The sequence below is a fragment of the Gobius niger genome, assembly GCF_951799975.1.
Source record: "Gobius niger genome assembly, chromosome: 12".
Lineage (NCBI taxonomy): Eukaryota > Metazoa > Chordata > Actinopteri > Gobiiformes > Gobiidae > Gobius > Gobius niger.
This window is the reverse complement of record NC_136863.1, coordinates 5958536-5979103: the sequence shown is the minus strand read 5'-3', so window position 1 is coordinate 5979103 and position 20568 is coordinate 5958536. Positions and strand designations below refer to the sequence as shown.

Sequence of the window (20568 nt, the reverse complement as noted above, 5' to 3'; positions counted from 1 at the left end):
TTACCCAGCGTGATAGAGCGACGCATGTTAGCCACACTGCAGGAGGAGCCTATTACACAAGAGGTCCGTTACTGCATGGAAAAGGTTACGCGGTTTATGTGTGATGGAAAACCTAGTGGTCCATAATTTACATCTGATCTTAAATCAAGGTTGCACGGTATGGTGCATGTTCTATACAGGCTCACAGTGGTACATATGGCTCTCTGCTTGATGATGTCACCATCGCAGGAGCCAGTTTACACTTGTATGAAAATGTATGAATTAGAAAAATTGTCATTAATATCAGTCACTGGGTCCATGATCTTTCTGTACAAGACTGAAAATTTCCTCAAAGACATAATAATTTTTCCTCTACATAATAGTATAGGCCTTTAGAATGTTGTGATGTCACCTGCAACCCAACAACAGGCTGTAAGCTCCAGTTGAGAAGCTTTTAGATTTGGGTAAAGCTGAACTGCAGAAAGAGGTTAATGTTTTCTTCATAGATGTATTCTAATACAGGGATTCCCAAACTTCTCGGGCCGCAAAAATCACTCAACACCTCGGGACCACTTCTTTAAAATGTAATTAGCTTCATAATAATTTAAGGTGCAAAACATTTAAAATCTAAAATTTAACCTCTTTCCATCTGCCTTGAACCAAGCTCAGTTCTCCGAGGTTGCTTTACACAAATCTAGAAGCTTATCGACTGGAGGTTACTATAGGCCAGTGCAATGCCTCACTTGAAAGCTAAGACCCACAAAACAAGCTTTTTTATTGTGTTGTTGCCACGTTTTTTTCATAGTGTTATTTTTGCGTTTTTTAAGCTTTTTTTTGTTTTTTTCAAGATGATTTTAGATTTGCATAATGCCAGACTGGAGAAAATGAGCTCGGTTCAGATGAAACGAAAGATAAAACAAGGATGAACATGTGACAAAAATGTACAAAAATACAATGAAAAAGTGATAAAAATGTGACAAAAAAGTGACAAAAAAGTGACAAAATGTGACAAAAATGCAATGAAAAAGTGACAAAAAAGTGACAAAAAAGTGACAAAAATGTGACAAAAATGCAATGAAAAAGTGACAAAAAAGTGAAAAAATGTGACAAAAATGTGACAAAAATGCAATGAAAAAGTGATAAAAATGTGACAAAAACCCAATGAAAAAGTGAGAAAAATGCTATGAAAAAGTGACAAAAATATGACAAAAAAAGTGACAAAAATGTGACCAAAATGTGACAAAAATGCAATGAAAAAGTGACAAAAACTGTCATATATGATATGCATGTAAATTTAAAAAAAAGTGACAAAAATGTGACAAAAACACAACAAAATAATGTCAAAAAGGCGATGGACTAAACTCAAAAGTGACGACAATGTAGCAGCCAACGATGCAAGGAAAATCATCCGTTTGGATCAGTTTTCCAGTCCAGAAGCTTTTAGATTTGGGTAAAGCTGAACTGGAGAAATGTGCTCAGTTAAGGCGGGGGGTGAAGAGGTTAATAAAACGTGACATATCTTTGCCTCATCGTCCTCTTTCAGGCCTGTGGAACATTGCATAAGCCCCAGTTCAGCGCTGGCCAGACCTGTGAAGTCCTCAAAAGCCCTCTGGACGTGTAAGGGCTGAAGCGGAAGATCATTGCTTTGACAAACGGTGAAATGTCAGCCGCCGGACCGCTGCACAGAGACCTGATCTGACAAAGGCCCCGTCTCTCTGCGCCGAGCGTTAAAGCGTTAAATCCCAACAGAGGCCAATAGGCTCCAGTCTGACAGATGTGAGCAGCCGATCGTGGACAGGCTCCTCTATCTCTCTCCAGACGCGAGCACTGCACACCTGACTGAAGATCCATAAACCTGCCACATTTAAAGCTATAGAGCTTCGGATTATTGCAAACACAACTTAAAACAAATAAGCCAGTCTCTTCACAATCTTCACCTCCTCAGAGTTTATTTCTATTGCACTATACAACAACACATGGGCCGACCAAAGTGCTTCACATAAAAACACAGAAAAAAAACATTCAGCATAAAATGGCACAAAATATAAAAACACCGGCACACAAAACAAAATAGATCAGCAGTAGGTGTTCTGGAAGGCCTGTATAAAAGGTGAGTCTATAGTCTAGGCCAGGGGTAGGCAACATCAGGCCCGAGGGCCAAATCCGGCCCTTCAGCACAGAACCTCTGGCCCTCAAGATAATTTTGAGAAACATTATCACACAAATCAGAGAGTACCTCTAACACCATTAGAGTTAAATGGGAGAAATAAAGGTAGAAATACTGTCAATACACCCAATTAGGTCACGTATTATGCACAACACTGGCAATTGACAGAAATGCACTGGAAAAAGAATTATCGTTTTAAGGAAGAAATGAAATAAATCTACTTGAATTAAGAGGTTAAATCTAAGGTTTGAGTAGATTTGGTCTGGTCTTAGATGAGATAAAACCTCTATTAGTAGTTATTCTCTTATTTTGTGTCATTTCACGTGAAAATCAATTATTTGTCTGATTTCAAGTGGGTTTTATTCTTGTTCCATTGGCGCTATAGCATTTGTATATTGGATTAGTTCAAACCGACTCAAATTCAACACAGAAGAACTTTTATTCAAGCAATTTTAAGTCATTTATCTAATTTAAGATGGTCATTTTTCCAGTGTTGTGCTTTGCTTTGGGCTAATAATCAGCGGATCTGGCCCTCGGTCTATTTACAATAAAGAAAATCGTCCCTCCGCCAAGAAAACTTGCCTACCCCTGGTCTAGGCATTGAAATAACAAACATAAATAAAACTAAAATAAGTAAAGAAATCCAATTACAAACATGACAACAATATTGTAAAGTAATCCTAATGATTAAACTCTCCCCCAGCTGAAGTGAGCACATTTTTTGCTACTACCCAAATTCAGAAACGTATTGATACAAGACATCTAGCCAAACATCACAGCCACAAAAGAGCAATAAAAAAGCAATGAAAATGTGACAAAAAAAAGCTGCAAAGAAGCAACAAAAAAGCTCCCTAAAGTTGTAGCCAAGTGCAGCCAAGTATTTAGAAATATCCAACAAACTAAAAGAGATAAAAGCAAAAAAAAACACTCTGAAAATCAAACCTTTTACGCAAATTAGAATTGGCCATTCTGACGCCGTTTTATGCCCAGGGGTTCATTCATCTGAAGAACTAACCCAGCGACTAAAAAGTGCTCAGAAAATGCAAAACCAAAGCAGCAAAACAATCACAAAGGCTGTAGCTACTGGATAAGTTGCTATAAACACACGAGAAAATCTACACGGAGCTGAAGTCAAGGAGAAAAGAGACCATATGGCTGCAGTAATAAGTACCATCTCAATATTATTGCTAAATAAAAATACATAAATGAATAAAGCACAGAGGTTTATGGACATGATCTGTTCTGTCTATGATGGACAGTGAAATAAAAATTGAAAATATTGAATGAAAAATAAAATGGCATCTGTTCAATCCTGATGTAACTTCTCATAAAAGTGTAGCCTACTTTACTCAAGGAAATGTAAATGAGTAAATTAACTAATTACTAACCAATGTGCTGTGAAAAAGTCAGTCTATAAACCGTCTATTCACTTCAAAAAGTATGTGAAAGAAAACGCCTTGTACTTGTATCGGTTTTCGGTATCGGCAAGTGCTTAAATCAAAGTCCTCGTATCGGTTTTAGAAAAAGTGATATCGGTGCATCCCTAATATTAAAATACTGCTACGGTTAATGTGTACTTTATTGTCCCTGTGGGGAAATGTGTCCTCTGCATTTGTCCCATCCTTCGACGCCGCTGGGGCAACCGTAAGGCATAGTGGGTGACGGCAGTACCGCGCCCGGGGACCCATCTCCAGATGTGGAGCTGGGCCGATGGACAGAATCAGCTGGCTAGAGGATTCACCTATTGTAAATGTTTTTAGTGGTAGGGGAAACCGAAAACACCCAGAGGAAACCGCGGGCAGAACATGCAAACTCACACAGAAAGGCCCCGTCCAAGGTGGGAATCAAACCCGGGACCTTCTTGCTTTGAAGCAGAACCGCTAACCGTTGCGCCACCGTACTTTTGAGATGTAAAATATCTCCAAGTACGTGCTCGTGTACTCCCTGGATGGGAAACACTGGTCTCTATAATATATTAGCAGCATGTGTGGGATTTGCATGTCATTTACATACAGTACATACACACTGTACAATACATACATATTCTACAATTATCCAGAAAGCCGAATTGCATATGGCTTTAACATTAGCTTGGAGGACAATGACAACTGGACACATTTAGATCTGCTTTTAACCCAGTTGGAGAAGCGCTGCCTTACATCTTATTAGGTAGTATTATATTCCTCACTCGGCTTCCTCTCTTCTCGCCGTGCGCTGGGGGAGCTGGGTCTATTCTAGCAGAACAACTCGTCCCGACAGCAGCAGATTGCCATTACGCTGCATAATTTCCCTCCACAAAGAACAAGTGTATCATCTGGGTTTGACATCAAAGGCTCAAAGCCTCGCGGCACACAGTTTAAACCAGCTTGTTTCCTGTCCGTCTGGCTAAGTCGATTCAGCAACAAACTATCTAAACTATTAAGTCGCTCAAAATTCTGCGCAAACAAAATTTCCTGTCCCGGTGGGGTTTAATTGTTATGTAAAAATATTCGACCACCTGCAGCAACTCAGCCCGAGAAAAAGTGAAGTGTTTGTGGCGAAATGTCAGCTTTTTAACGAAGATCCACTTTTATTTGTTTACTTGGTCGGGACAGTGTGAACGAGAACACGTGGGGCACATGCATGTAAGCTATAGGGCTGGGTTTTCAATACCGATATCTGAACAATCCTTTTTCCGATACCGATGTTAAATTATTTGTCATATAGAACCATAAAACAGATGTTAATTTATTCATTTTACTTACAATTTATTTTCTTTTACATTTGTAGCATTTATTTGAGATGAAACTACAAGGGGTCCTTTTTTTTATCCCTTTTTTTTTTTTTCTCCCTCTATGGTCTCAACTTAAAACTTCAACTCTCATATAGAGCTTTTCTACCTTCACCAGGCCTAAAGCACTTTACAGCAAGGAACCACTCACCCATTCACACTGTCATTCAAACACCAACGTACGCAGACACTGGAGGCAAGGTGAGTGAAGTGTCTTGCCCAAGAACACGGCGACAGCTTGCATCTTCAGGAGCTCGGATTTCGAACCCCCGATTTTCGATCATGAGACGACCCACTAGGGCTGGGGAAAGGGACTAGATACAAATTGGCCATTTTATACTCACTACTGCCACCTCAGGTCATGTGCGTAACTGCAGCTTCTCCTTAATCTCATCTCATCTTGATAACCTAGCCAAATATTGATATTGAAACATGTATTAATTGCTATCTCATTGTCAGAATCTTCACAATCAGAAATGCTTCCAAACCCATGAATCTGAGTCAGTGCTTAGCCTCCAGTCTCGAGCTTTTCCTCTTCTCCCCCTGAGCCTTGGCTTCTCTGTTAACACTTATTTGCGGGTCAGGGCAGGTCCCGGCTGGTGCTAAACGCAGAGCAGCAGCGAGGGCACAAGAGGAGCAGTATTTTGGGTTGAGTGTGTTTTTTTTTTTTCTTTTGGGGGATTTTCTGGGAGCGTCCGGTTGTAATCAGTGCCCCGCCGCCGCTGCCTCCTCTGTGTGGATTTATCATCGGGAAAAGCTGCGGCTCAAACATTAGTCACCGGAGTCCAGGCCGCAGACCCACAAATCCCGCTCAGACACTCTCCTCCGCAGAGAGGAGAGAGAGGTGGATACAGTGAGCTCAACTCACTTCATTTCACATCTTTACGGCTCAATTTGAACCAATGGGAAATGTAAGGAGAGCGTTTGGAAGGCAGACTTTACCGACACTACAGTCTATAAACACGGCCTTAACAATAAACTGCTATAGAATACAATCCATATTGCAATATATAATACTTCGGCCGGGCCTCGCTAGTCTCCACATTTGATATTCTGAGATTCTGAGTTATTACAAAAAAATGTCCACCCTAGTCCCTATAACCCATCACTCAGTATAGCTGTAGACCCGCACTAAGTAGACCAGTGGTTCTCAACCGTTTTACTGGAAGCCCCCCCTGCATATTCCATTCCAAAAACTATGGCCACTACAAATGTATAAAAGAATGAATGCTAAAAATAATTTCAAACAAACTGCAATTGGAGTGTTTTATGCACCCGAACTCCTTTCTTATATTTGATGATTTTTACTCATGACCCTTTGACCAGACAAAGCTCTGAGCTTCTGCAATCCCAGAACCACTGTGATGACTGTATAGTGTATTGCCAAGTTACCTACTCCTGCATTGTGCATAAAGGAGCGAGCCCGTTGTCCAGAGCACCAGCAGAATGAGCGACTACAACGACAATATGTTTTGCTAAACTCAGGAATATATTTATGCATTATTATATTATGGATAAATATTTATGGATAAATATTAGGGGTTCAGCTCTCACGGTTCGGTTCACGGTGCAGGACCCCGGGGTGTGGATTATCACAAACGAAGAAATAATACGTTGGTTTTGACATGAAATAGCCTAATGATAGTTATTAGACAGTATTTAGACTCTTAGAATGAAATTGGCAATGCTTTCAAAGCTGCTTTATAATAAAATGTACCTTTGGGCTCACAATACGTGAAAGCAAAAGAGAAAACAAATGGTAGCAGCAGCAAAGTAAAAAAAAAAAAAAAAAAGCAACGCAGTGCAGGCCATGCATGCGCTCGTTAAGTGGTAGTTTCATTTTCGCTTTCCGCACAGGAAGGCTAAAGCAGCTCCGAACAGCGCGTTTGATTGTGTTTGGCCAGTTGTTGGACAACTGTCTGTGTGTACTTTTGTTCGGAGACAAAGCTTTGGAGACGGAATACGGCCAGGATTGGATCTTACGCATTCGTCTGCGCCTCTGACATTACGCAGCACTGGATCTATAATGAACCACAGCCACGGTCACTGCAGGAGAGACTTAAAGGGGGGGTATTATGCAAAATCGACTTTTTCAAGCTTTACATCATGTTATTATGTCACTCCCTCATTAAAAACGTGCCTGAAGTGTTGCCTTGGCACATTCACGTATTTTTGAGTAATCTGTAAAAACTCTGATGGCAGCCATCTTAAGGATAGGTTTGCCTGAGTCCTCCTAGGAACGCCCCCACCTCCTGGAGACGCCACCGAGCTTTCGTCACCAGCCGAGTAACCAACCACTGCTCCTCAGCATATATAAGCTGCAGTCACGCATAAGGCCTGAGATGGCAGTAGTGAGCATAAAATCACAAACTTGCATCTAGCCCCTTTAATGGTGACCCATGTCACGTGTGTGGTCAAATGCACATAAGTGACCGCCCACAGGTATACAGACATATCCGAACAGAACTGTAGAAAGATACATTGTAAAAAATGACATTATAAAAAGAGGAGATATATGAGAGATAACTCTCATAACGCTAGGACAGGAAACAACCAAGGAAATTAGGATTATGTTGCTTGGTTACATTCCGTGCACAGAGCCTATAATACTACTTTCCAAAACTCAAGCAAAAGGGTGGCTCTCAAACTTTACCAAATATACCACAAACTTACAAAATAGAACCTTCCAAGAACCACCTATCGATCAAACTCAAACCAGGGCTTAACTGGGTCTAAAAGAGGATTGTATAAAGTCCTAAATTGGGTTGAATTAAGTCTCTACTAGAAAAATACACCTGGCATAAATGGGTTTCTAACGTAAAAATAAAAGGATCACTAGTTAAAAGGAATAGGAAAAGGAAAAGTCTAAAAGTGGAATTGACCCCGAGTACCACCTCAAAAAGCCCAAGTGCCACCGGTGGTAGACGCACCACAGCTTGGGAACCACTGATCTAAAACATGCTTGTTAAAAAGTGCAGTCGTGTTGACTTACTAACTTTTAAAGAATGTCAAAACATGTGGGAAAATAGTTCAAAACTTGCCAGAAATAGTAATAATTTTGAGGACACTCTGCTTTTAATTATTAGCAAAACTCATTACCTTTCTTTATCGTTGGTTACTGTGCTATTTCGATTTTATTACCATGTTACTACTGTGGCCGGGAACGTTAAGTCCAGCTATTTTTTGTGTGATTAGCAAAATGTATAAAGTTTTAACAAGGCTGGTCCAAAGCCTGCTTTCACGAAACCTCAAATTGGCAAAGGTTTTCCACATTTACATAAACCCAGGGAGCATCGTGCTTGTCAAATTTAATGATGTTTTAAAAAAAGCAACAGGCAGAAAACTTTGACAAGAAAACATGCCATAAGTTGAAACCAAACCCGGGAGCCTTTTCAGAGCGTGTCCTTTGGAGGTGGACAGTTCGTGTTTGGTGAAAAAGGCCAAAGCTAAAGGAAGTTCCCTAAATGTCAAAGTGCGACCGAGGACACACTGTTCCAAAAAAAATCCAATACTACTCTGGAGAATCTCAAAGAATGTTTCTAGTCGTTGAAAAGCACGGAAAGATATGAGTTGCAATATATTTTGTCGAGCATGATTGAGGGCAACATCGAGAAGGAAAAGGGCACAACAAAAAAACACTCAACTTTAGGGGATGTATTGTTAAAGGGACAATATGAAGTTTAAAAATGTTGTATACTTTCCTCCCTAGAGCAGGTATTATTTTTTCAGGTGTTTGTTATTACCATACGGCTCTTCACAATGCAAGTAGAACGCTCCATTGATTTTAATGGGATTTTCCAACGTTCTACCGGTCATTATTTTCTGATAGAGGACCTCTGAAAAAAATAATGACCGCTGCCAATGGCAACAGAGTTCGTACTCGTAATACAGGTCTTTCATATCACTCCGCTCGTAGTAGTAGAGGACACTATCTCTCTGTCCCTGTCCCTGCGAGAGAAGTTGGGGGAATCCCTCGTGAAGTTAACAGGAGTCCAACCTTCAACTTACCCAGAGATTCACCACCATTCCTCCTCTCTAACTGCACCGTCAACTAAGTAGCTAGGCTAGCAACTAGCCTTGCTGCTGCTAGCCAAACATTGCCAAGCAACGCACAAACTTTCGGGAACTATTTGCCGTGGAAATCATTAAATAAACCTTTCAGCCTTCATGAAAGTGTATGAAGTGTATGTTGTGTGTGTTCAGTTGGCAAATGGCCGTATAATAAGCGGGAAAATGTATAGAACGCTGGTCATTATCGGGAAAATAAGTACCTTCAGAGCAAATCAAGACTGGTTCGCCCTGTCGGTAGTGATTTTTCCCAATAATGACCAGCGTTCTATACATTATCCCTTGCAAAATGTCAAAGATGTCTTTATCGCTATCTTTACTCTGTTGCTTAGAAAATGCAAGAAGGATCTAAAACAGCAGAAACAAAAAAATCCAGTCGTTTCACTTCCTGATTTTCATGTGATCTGCCCATAAGCGGAAGGGTCTGTTTGCAGCTGATGAATTAGAAGAGTTTCACATACTATACGGAGTTTAAAAATGCAAAAACTAAGTATTTTCCTCCCCCTACATGTCCTAATGTGTAGAATGAGCCCAGACCTGTTCACCACAACTGCCTCTCAAATCGTGCACTCAAAAAGTTGTTACTTCAGGTCCGAAGTGCCGTCATGCGCGAAAAATGTCCAACTTGCATCTAGTCTCTTTAAAGGTGCATTATGCAACATTTTATGCGTAAAAAAAAAAAAGGTTGATATTTGTGCGTGTTTGCTTCAGTGCCTGTATTAGTGGTCAGCATGGCGCCTTTACTTTTGATCACAGCGGTCTCTATAATGCTGCAGTATCAATTGTTTTGTAGGTTTTCTGGTGAGAGGCTCCGTCAGCAATGAAAACTTTCCAAACAACTTACCCTGGAGCGTCCTAGAGACCACTGTGATGGAAAGTAAACGCGCCATGCTGACCACTCATACAGCCGCTGGGTCACTACAAGGTCAAATACACACAGATATCCACACCTTTAAACTAACCCAAACTAACCATAAACATACCTACACACTTCCATCAACTGCATTCAGCCCCTCCCATTTCCTCCTCTCCTTCAATAAAGACAAAAAAAGACAGTGCAGCTTATGTGGCTGTAGTGAAGCTTCGGCGAGTGTTTCATCCTTTGTGATGAAACACAGTCACGCACAAAGACCAAAGATGTTGTTAGCACTTGGCCTCTCCCAATGTATTCCTATAGCTCCAAACGGGGGTGAAGTTGGAAGCTACCACGCTCTTCCACCGGCACAAAGACCAGACAGGTGCGTATCAACTCGTCTAAGCTCAGGTAAGAACATTTCACAGTATGGAAAAACAGTGGCCTTTTCCTTTCAGCTAAAACAGAGATTGAGAGTTGAGGAAAGCATTTCCTGGATACATTGGACCTCAGGAGAAGAAAAATTTCCCTACGAGGCAGACAAACAAACAAACAGGAGGAGCTTTTTATGAAATGTCGCTGCACCGCTAAGAAAAGCCTCAAAGAAGGATTCAAAGCTTACGCAAAGACGAGTGGATCGAAACACAGCCCTAGGTATGTTTTTGATGAGAGAAAAACATTGTAACATGGTAAAAATCTCTGAAAAAAATAAAAAAAGATTTTGCATAATACAAAAGAAACTTATGAACATAACTTTCTATGGTCAAAGTTCCTTATTGGATCGACTTGTGTCTCCATATTGTGTTCACCGATCCAGAAAACATGTTGAAAATGGTCCTTTTGCAGTCGTTTTCAGAGCTGCACTTCGGCCCCAGCTCCAGACCTCGTCAAACGTCTGCCTAAGTGCCACTGCCTGGACACAGTCTAAACCCTATAATTACACAAGTGCATTATCAAAAACACAAAGATTTTTAGCTCCATTAAAACAACCGGAGCTGGCAGCGGATTGATTTGGAGTGCTCTGCTGAGGAGAAAGTCTGCAAAGGTGCCAAAGGGAGAATGAAAAGATAAAACTACAATTAAGAGCGGCCGCTTTAGAGAGGAAAAGGTTGTAAAGAAATTCCCACTGAAGTACTTCTCCCCAATCAATCTCAATCAAACCGAAATCACAAATTGCCGGAAAATTGGGCAAGAATTTGAGCGAGTTTAACAAATTGCGATGGTTAGACGGCAGGTCAGCCAACAGGTACATGGGTATTTATCTATTGGGATTTCATAAAACGTTTTAACCCTATAGTTCACCTTCCCAAACATGTTTTGAAATGCATGTGATTAGGGCTGTATCACCAAATGCCATCGTTATATTCTTATCCCAAGAAACCACCAGATGTTGCAAAACCTCAGAGGTCTTCCATATCACAAAGGGCTGCAACTAAAGACTGAAGACGTGATGGAGTAAACGTAAAGTGAACATATCGCTCTTTATGCTAATTCATGCTTTCTAATTGAATAATTGCCCTGGGACACAGACAGATATGTATTTATGAAATTTACAATGTACAAAACACTCTACATACCCTACATACATTATGCACTAATGTTGGCTGCAGCATAAGTGAACACCCCAAGACAAATGTCTGACCTGTGGGACAATACAATTGTATCTTATTATCATTTTAGCCCTAATATCACATCTTTAGCAACACAGTCCTGAAAAAACAGGTGCCTTAACTGAAAACGTGCACCAGTTTAGTTTTCCTAATTTTGTTCAATTTTAGCCTTCTTTTGTAAAAAACAAAAAAAACAATGGTCATCTTGCAGGGACACAGCTGTGGCGCTACGTGCCTGCGCCACTGGTGAGAGGGCTCTCTCATGGCAGGCTCACATTTTTATGTTTATATCGCCTTGTGTTCTTCTAAAAGCATTATGTCTCACAGGTCAAACTAAAAACTTTATTTATCCCATTGTGAGCTAAGTGTCCCGAGAGAAAGGGATGTACAGCGGGTGACGCTGTGGTGACAGGCTGCACTCAGCCGTAACTGTGTTAACACGACCCAAACAAAAGCACATGTTCATCCTCACTCCCACACAACATTTATTCTGCTCAAACAAAAGGGGTGAATCAACACAACTGGACTTACTTTTTAAAAAGAGCTGACAGTTTCGCTGTCCATCCAGACAGCTTCCTCAGAGCTGTTGTCCGTGGTGACCACTCCCACCAGATATAGACGCGGTGGGCGTGGATGGTGAATACCCAGGCCGTGTCTGGGGCATCCTCTGGATGGCTCTGTCCCAGGTGTTGATGGCCGGGCGCACGGCTCTTTCATATATGGCTTCCTTGATCCCTCTCTCAAACCTCCGTCCACCGTCCGTAAGTCCAGTTGTGTTGATTCACCACTTTTGTTTGAGTCGATTAACTACCTGGATGACTGAGAAACTACATTGTTTTAACCTTTATTCTGCTTTGCCGCCGCAGAAAGAGTCTGGTTGGAGTAAAAATGCTGTTCTACATGACATCGCCATTGGTCATGGATGTTTCTCCAACCCACGTACTTCCCACTTAAATACGCCAAGTCTGGATCTGCAAGATCTCATAAGGTGTTCCCACTGAGCTCAAAACTTACCCTATAGTCTACGTTTAGAAACACAAGATCAGGCCCACTGAGTTCAAAGGGTTCAGTGAAATAAAGCAGTTATGTTATTAATGCGATGCATCCGAGACTTTATCAAATATTGTAATTTTTCTAGTATCCTGTGACTCTTGTATCAGTTTCATTCCATATCTCAGGCTTCTCCCAAGTGTTTGTAAAAAAAAATGCTGATCGCAATAGCAATGCTTGTCGGGAAAATAATAATAAAGAACCTATAGGAAACAGGAGGAAGAATTATAGGTCCAGTGAAAGAGGAGAACAAGCAGAAAGGTTTTCGCTGACAAATGGCAAATCTATTCCATATTTTCATACATCAACATTCATTTGCTGCGCTTTGTAAAAGCTTTTGTTGGTTAAATGAGCTACATAAATAAAGTGGATTGCATTGATTGGATGAAATTGCCGGATTTACAAAACTAAAATGCACCAGTAATCTTAAAAAGTGAGATGCCAATTTCAACATTTCGTCCGAAACAAGTCACTGGCCGTATAATCTTTTTAACCTTTATCAGGGAATATTTACTTCCCCCTGTTATGTGGAACCAAGCCATAACTCTGACCGCTGAGCCAAAACTAAGGCGATTATTGTCCAGGCGGCGTCTGTGTGGACTGAGGAGGCGCCGGCCCATTGCCCGCTCACAAATGGGATATGTCCCTCGAGCAGAACGTCCCACACACTTGCAGCAAAATAGCTATGTCTTTGACTGGAATTAAGAGAAAACTATAAAGCATTTAGTGCGACAAGAGCTGAGGGCCATCAAAACAAAATGAAACTTTGGATACAACAGGGTTTCTACACGAAGCAGCAAGTCAAACCTAATGCTTTGTATGGCACTGTAATGCTCAGATACAAGATTCTTAACATCTTGGGGTTATTTTTTTCCTAAATATTTGCAACCAATTTGAACATGGATTTTGGTATTTTCACTGAATTTAAGAGGGATATGAAGTCGATCAAGTGCCATTATTTTCAAATAAATGTGGATTTAATGCGTGCTGGAATTAAATTCACTGCTTTTTGATGACATTTAAAGGAATAGACCACTGTTTTTACATACCGAGATATGTTCTTACCTGAGCTTAGATGAGTTCATTTGTACCGGTCTGGTCTTCACGTGTGCCCTCAGTCACATAAAACACACAGCACACACGGCGTTAGCATTTAGCCTCTCCTCCTCTCCTCTATAGCTCCAAACGAGGTGAAGATTGAAGCTACCAAGCTCTTCCACTTTTTTCCTATTGAAATATGGTTACATGAAGTGTTACACGATAAAGCATAGTTACACAAAATTAAACAATGGATTTTCTAAGCGGATAAAAAGGGGAACTATATTGCAAGGCGTAATAATACCAGGAGTACATCAGCATCCACCCAGTAAAGTGAAGATATTGCTGTGCGGATGGCTCTATCTTCACCTTGTTTGGAGCTATAGAGGAGAGGAGGAGAGGCTAAATGCTAGCGCCAACTGTGCTGTGCTTACGTGACTGAGGGCACACGTGAAGACCATATAGGTACAAATGAACTCGTCTAAGCTAAGGTAAGAACATATCTCAGTATGTAAAAACAGTGGCCTATTCCTTTAAGGCCTTACCCTTTGCTGTGCGGAAACCCAGTACTACGTTTTGTAGCCTGATTGGTCCTGAGACAGCAGTAAAGCTGTTCCAGCTCAAACAGATGATAAAAACTGCTGCTCTAACAAAACAAAAACAAGTATTTTATAAAAACTTACATTCACATTCTGCTTTATTGTTTGACATTTTGACATGGCGACATGACGACATGGCGACGTGAAAACAGGAAGTGACCTCCCTCTCTCCTGGTGCAGCTGAATTTTTTTTCACTTTTTCAGTGAATTATTTGCCTTTTTCAGCGAACCACGTTGTTTTTCTGGATTCTTTTGTACGTCTTTACCGTGTTTTTGTGGAGGTTTGGTGGATTTGTTTACTTTGAGAGTCCAAAATGTTCCTGAAGAAAGCAGCTTTTTGAAGGTAAACAAACTGCTAGCTTATCAGCTAAACCCATTTGAGATCTACAAACATCTTCTTCTGAGTCACTGAACAGTGAAGAGGCACCAAGAGCCCCCACACCTGCAGCACGGAGGAGGCGTCACAAGAGGAGCTACAGGAAACAACAAAAGGGACCAACGAGGAGATGGTGATAGACTGTGGAGGGAGCTGTGCAGGAGGAAGAGGAAGGACGAGGTGGAGCTGACCAGTGCAGGACACCACGCTCTGAGACGGGGACCAGCCCAGGAGGCGGTGCACCGTTTCAGATGATCAGAGGAGACAGAGGGCAGCTACAGTTTCTCCATCCTTCAAGGTCATGCGGGTGGAGTGGCTGAAGGACAACGAGATCATGGACACAGCCGAGGACAGGAACTTCTACATCACAATGGACCACAACCTGATCATCAAGCAGGCGCGTCTGTCCCACGCGGCCAACTACACCTGTGTGGCCAAGAACATCGTGGCCAAGCACAAGAGCTCCACCGCCGTGGTCATCGTCTACGGATTTCCCATCAACCAGTGCTCCTCCTGTGACCAAAACAGTGAAGATGGCGGCCGCGACACAACCATCTTTCACCAAAGAAAAAAAAGAGTGGTGCGCACTGAATGGGTGCTGCTGCCGGATGCTCTCTCATCGAATGCAATTTCTCCATCTGTGAGATCAATAAAGTACCATCTTATCTTATCTTATCTTACATAATATATCAGGCAACAAGGGTACGAGAAAAAGGATCATTCAGATGACGGTTCAGTAAACCAAGTTCCGTTGTGCATCACTATTTGTCACTGTTCCACCAAGAGAAGTTTGGCGAAAAAACAAAATGTTTTGCAGACAACACACGCTTCTTGAATCTGAGGCGATGCAGCTCTGGAGCCCACAGCGAGGAGGAGTCTGTGAACGCCCCAGTGAAGCGGATAAACGCTGCCCCTCTCCGCGCCTCGTCCTGCCTCTCTCTGGACCTCATCTGTTCATCTGTTCGACCTGCTGTTCTCTGCCGCTTCACGCCGCGCCTGCCGTGTTTCAGACCAATGGACCACAGACGGCGCCCACCCCGGAGAGGAACACACGGGGATACGACCAAACACTGAGATGACAGCGATGGTGCAACAGAGATGATGCGCGTTACTGCAAGTGTTCATTATATCAGTCAAAGCCGAGCGGCAGAAGCAACTGCACCCACTGGAATGCACCTTATTTCACTGTACTTGACGATGAAGGGAGTCAATGACAATAAAAGCCATTTCCTTTCTATTTTAAGTCACTGAGTCGACGACAACACATTTAGATTTAATTTATTGTGGGTTTAATATAGTTTTTTAACAGAGCTGCCAACTAGGGTGCCATCTGGTGGAGGGGTCGCCTAATTGCACTTTAATTGTTTAACCCTGAGGTCCATGCCATCAACATAACATCGCCGCCTTTTGGATATAACATTTGAACGGAAAGAGATAGAGGCTGCATCTGAAACCATCAAGTTATAGCCCCTAAGTACTAACTCTAGCGGTGAAAAGTCGTAAATTTACATCAGAAATGGATACTTCCCTCTCGAACAAAACCAAAACTGTTGAGCACACGTTTTATGATTGTTCATCTTCCAATTATCCAGAAATATATGAATAGATAATTATAGCTAACAAATAATCTTAATCATGATAAGATAAAACTAGCCTTTTCCATAAAAACAGCCACAAAATCTATGAAAAATGTAGCATGTGAGTTGAGTCAAGAAATTGCATCTCAATAAAGACATGGGGGGGACCCTCTATGGGAGAAGGTGATCCTGATTTCAACATGATTATTAGACAAAACTATTCTGTGAGAAAAATGTGCTGAATTTTGGCACGGTAGCGCAGCGGTTAGTGCTCGTGCTTCGCAGCAAAAAGGTCCCGAGTTCAATTCCCGCCTTTCTGTGTGGAGTTTGCATGTTCACCCGTCTCCCCGTGTCTGCGTAGGTTTCCTCTGTGTACTCCGGTTTCCCCTACCACTAAAAAAAAAGTACAATGGGTTACCCTCTGGGGCCAAAAAAAAATGTATAACAACTTTTAAGTAAAAACCTCGCGCCCAAAGGCATTGACGGCCGGGTTCATGAATATTAAAACATAGTATCCAAGATTAGCGTCTGCTCAATGTCCCATCATTTGTTTTTAAAACAGTCCAAAGTAGGACAGTCCCACAGTTCTGGAATTTAGTTTAATAACTTTGTTGCAAATAGGAATGGAGATCGGTCCAATGTTCGACTCGTGGGGAACTCAAGGCCCGGATGTACGAGTGTTTTATTCCGTATTTCAATATGAGTTCTTTTAATGGTTGGACATAGGGACTGGAGAGACTTTGGGAGTAAACCGTGTCACAGCTTGCAGCCATAGCACATCACTGCAAAGTTTCTCCTGTGTTTTAAAGGAGCACGTTTGAGTTCTTCATAGATTATTAAAGGATCTATATCATGTTATTTTAGCCATTCCAAAGTTAAGTATAGGCATTTATATGAATGATTGTACCTCTACCGCTATTGAGCACTCATTTTTGTGATAAATATAAGTGTTTTCTGGAGGTATTTTTCAAACCCGGAAGACACAACGCTTCGATTCAGTTAACTCCGCCCCCTCTCTCCGCACATACTTTACCGTAATATAAATAAACAGCAATAAGTGAAGATACTTCACAATGCAGTTATACAGAGTTGACATCTGCTACACAGCTTCATAAATGGCTAACACACAAGCTAATATGCTAACACACATGCTAATATGCTAACACACAAGCTAACCCGCGTTTGGACTGACTCACCGCTCTGCTCCATCGCTGTTTACATTGTGGGACTCGCGTTGGTTATAAAAGTTAATCCACTTTGGTTCAGGCGAAGGTTCACCAAACATCCATCAGAGACAGTCACAGAAAAACACTATTTTGGTGAAAGTCGCCGAATCCCGGGGAAAAAAACAACTTCAAGTGGCCTCTTCTTCTCTTCCTCTGAAAAAGGTTGAATAAACTCCCGTCCTCGTAGCCAAATGCGCTTCTTTTTCTCCGTCCGTGACATGATCGTTAGGTAAGAATAAAGAACAGGTGTGTCCAGTTATAACGAGCTCCATCTTCACAGCTGCAGCGCAAACATGACTGATCTGTTCAGACGCTCAGGGATGTGTTTGTTTTGGCCACAGCTGACCTGGAAGCACCTCGGGCACATCCTTTTTTTTTCTCTTTGCATCTCTCTTACGACAGAAATAATGAAAACGCTGTTTTACAAATTAAAATCCGGCCGTAACCATAGAATTAAGACATTACATTACAGACGTCGAGCACTTCCGTTCCGCTGTGACGACACAACGGAGCACGTCAGTCGTTCACCAGGAGAGGGAGGAGCAGCTGCTCAGAGAGCAGGATTCAGGAGGATTGCGGAGAGCTGCGTGAATGAAGCCACAAACCACTCTGGGGGTGTTTTTGATAAGGAAATAGCATAACAACATGGCTAAAAGCAACAAAAAGTCAATTTTGCATGATATAGGACCTTTAAAGGAGAGCTGAGGGGTTTGAGTTTTATTGCTAAATGCTTTGTTTGTATTGTATTACTGTTTTCATGTTCAGCGGAGAGAGCGTACCTTGTACTTGACACATATGATTGATAAATAAATAGATAAACTTGAACTATTAATCTCAGTTGGACTTTCCTGGTTAAATAAAGGTCAAATAAATAGACAAAACAAAACAAAACGTATATGTGGAGATGGTAACCTGCCTCCTGGTGGATATGCAGGACATGGGGAGTCACCATCTAAATCTCCTTTAAATGGACAACACTGGCAGCAAAAAATGAACCAAGGAGGAAAGTCGTCAAATACACATTTAGCATCAATTGGCAATGATTGATCTAATTCATTTATAACTTTTTGTGAACGAACAAGTCTGATCTGCAAACCATGTGTCACTTACTCCATTTACTATGCGCCATGAAAGTATTTTATCTCTTGCCTTAATGGACAACGATGATAATTGTTGCTGACTCTTTATGTAGCACACAAAAGCCTAAAAAAAAACACGACTTTACTTGGACTTCAAGAGTATCCCAGCATTTCAACCTAAGCTCCTCTCCTTCTGCTGTCATTGACCCCACGCGCGCGCTAAGACTAGCCGCTTTCCGAACCGCAAAACTCCAGAAATAAACCGAGTCAGAACCGGAACAAAATCCTCGACAACAGCGACGCACTCGTCCGCTCCAAACACGTCCCGCATTTATATCTCATCCCGCTGTGAAACATAAAAACATGACACAAATGACAGGAGCTAACACACACACACACGCCTACCTCCAGCGTGCTCTCCGCCGCTTCCTGTTGTGGTTCTACGTCACTGATCACGCGCCCTCGCTAAACTCCGCCCTCTTGGAATTAGATTGACGAGATTGATGCTCGTTGTGAACTATAAAGACTGCAGTTGTTTTGCAATTTAATCTGAAAGGGGGGAAAGGATTTGATTCCATATTATAAAAAATAGAAAATTATGGAAACTAAGGGTTAACCTCTTAACCTCTTAACTCCCGCCTGAACCGAGAGGATATTTTTCCCCACGTCATCAGATTATTTTTTTCATAATTTTTTTGGGGGTATTCAACTCATTTTTGTTATTTTTTTGTCAAATATTTATCACATTTTTGTAATTTTTTTGTCACATTTTGTCACATTTTTGTCATTTTTTGTCACATTTTTTTTTTCATTTTTTCGTCAATTTTTAATCAAATTTTTGTCATTTTTTGTGAAATTTTTGTCATATTTTTGTCAAATTTTTATCATATTTTTGTCAAATTTTTGTCATTTTTTGTCAAATTGTTGTCATTTTTTCGTCCATTTTTTGTCACATTTTTGTAATTTTTTGGTCATTTTTTGGTCACATTTTTGGCATTTTTTGTACATTTTTTGTCAATTTTCTTGTGACATTTTTGTGACATTTTTGTCACCTTTTCATCAATTTTTTCTCACTTTTTGGTCACATTTCCATCATTGTTTTCGTCTCAGTTTCGTTGCTCTTTTCACAGCTCTTTTCCAGAAGCTTTTGGACTGGGGTAAAGCCAAACTGGAGAAAATGTGCTCGGTTCAGGTGGGAGTTAAGGGGTTAAACCCCACGTTAACCACATTTTCTTCAGTTTTGTCATTACCCAAAAGCTTTTTGAAAAACGCGTCAAAATAGTGATGAAAACAGGGATGAAAATACAACAGAAAAAGACAAAAAAAAGGTGACAAAAGAGCGACAAAAACACAATTAAACAGTGATGAAAAAGCAAAAAAAGAGCCACAAAAAACGACAGTGCCCTCTGGCACACAAAAAGACCAAAGACGTTGTTCGCATTTGGCCTCTCCCAATGTATTCCGACAGCTGCAAACGGGGTGAAGTTGGAAGCGACCACACTCCTCCACCAGACAGGCACGCATCAACTCGTCTAAGCCTAGGTAGGAAGGTCTAAGGACAGAGGACGCCCCATGGGTACCTCTACATCTGCTGCTGATTATTTTATTTTTTTTAATGTGTGATGTCTGTGTCATTGCTGGTTTTCAAACTGCCCCTGTTTCAGCCCAATGAGGCAACTCTTGCTGGGCTATTGGGCTACAATAGAATGATTTGATGCAGGGGCGGACTGGCCATATGTCCATTCTGGAAGAGCACAGAAGGGCCACTGGTTTAGCCTCTTAATTTTCTCCTCAACCTCTTATCTTACGCCTTAACCAAGCTTTGCCCAAATCTAAAAGCTCAAAAGAAAAGCGCCAAAATAGCGACGAAAACAAGGATGAACACTGGACCAAAATGTGCCATTAAAGCAACAAAAAATGTGACAAAAACGTGGCATAAACATGACAAAAAAGAGACGAAAACACAGCAACAAAGCAATGAAAAAAGCGACAAAAAAGTGACAAAACACAATGACGAAAAAAAAGTTGCAATCACTCTTGTAGGTCATAGCTTTCAAATGAGGCGTTGCACTGTTGCTCTCCAGTACTGGACTGGTCAGAGTCCGGGCCGTTTTTTAAAGAGGGGGTATTATGCTTTTTTCAATCACACAGCACCAGTCTATATCACACTACAATG

At 41.3% G+C, this 20568-nt stretch overlaps 1 protein-coding gene across 2 annotated transcripts in view; it reads right to left on the bottom strand.

The window, feature by feature from the left end:
* The window catches only part of immp2l (inner mitochondrial membrane peptidase subunit 2), a 173971-nt gene extending 155144 nt beyond the window's left edge, over positions 1–18827 (bottom strand). The window contains exon 1 of one of the 2 annotated variants that reach the window (XM_079567152.1): positions 18798–18827. The gene's annotated coding sequence lies outside the window, so the exon portion shown is untranslated. Of the gene's footprint in view, positions 1–18785 lie in introns of both variants that reach the window. The other variant, XM_079567153.1, reaches the window with a different exon arrangement.
* Positions 18828–20568: the final 1741 nt, after the last annotated feature.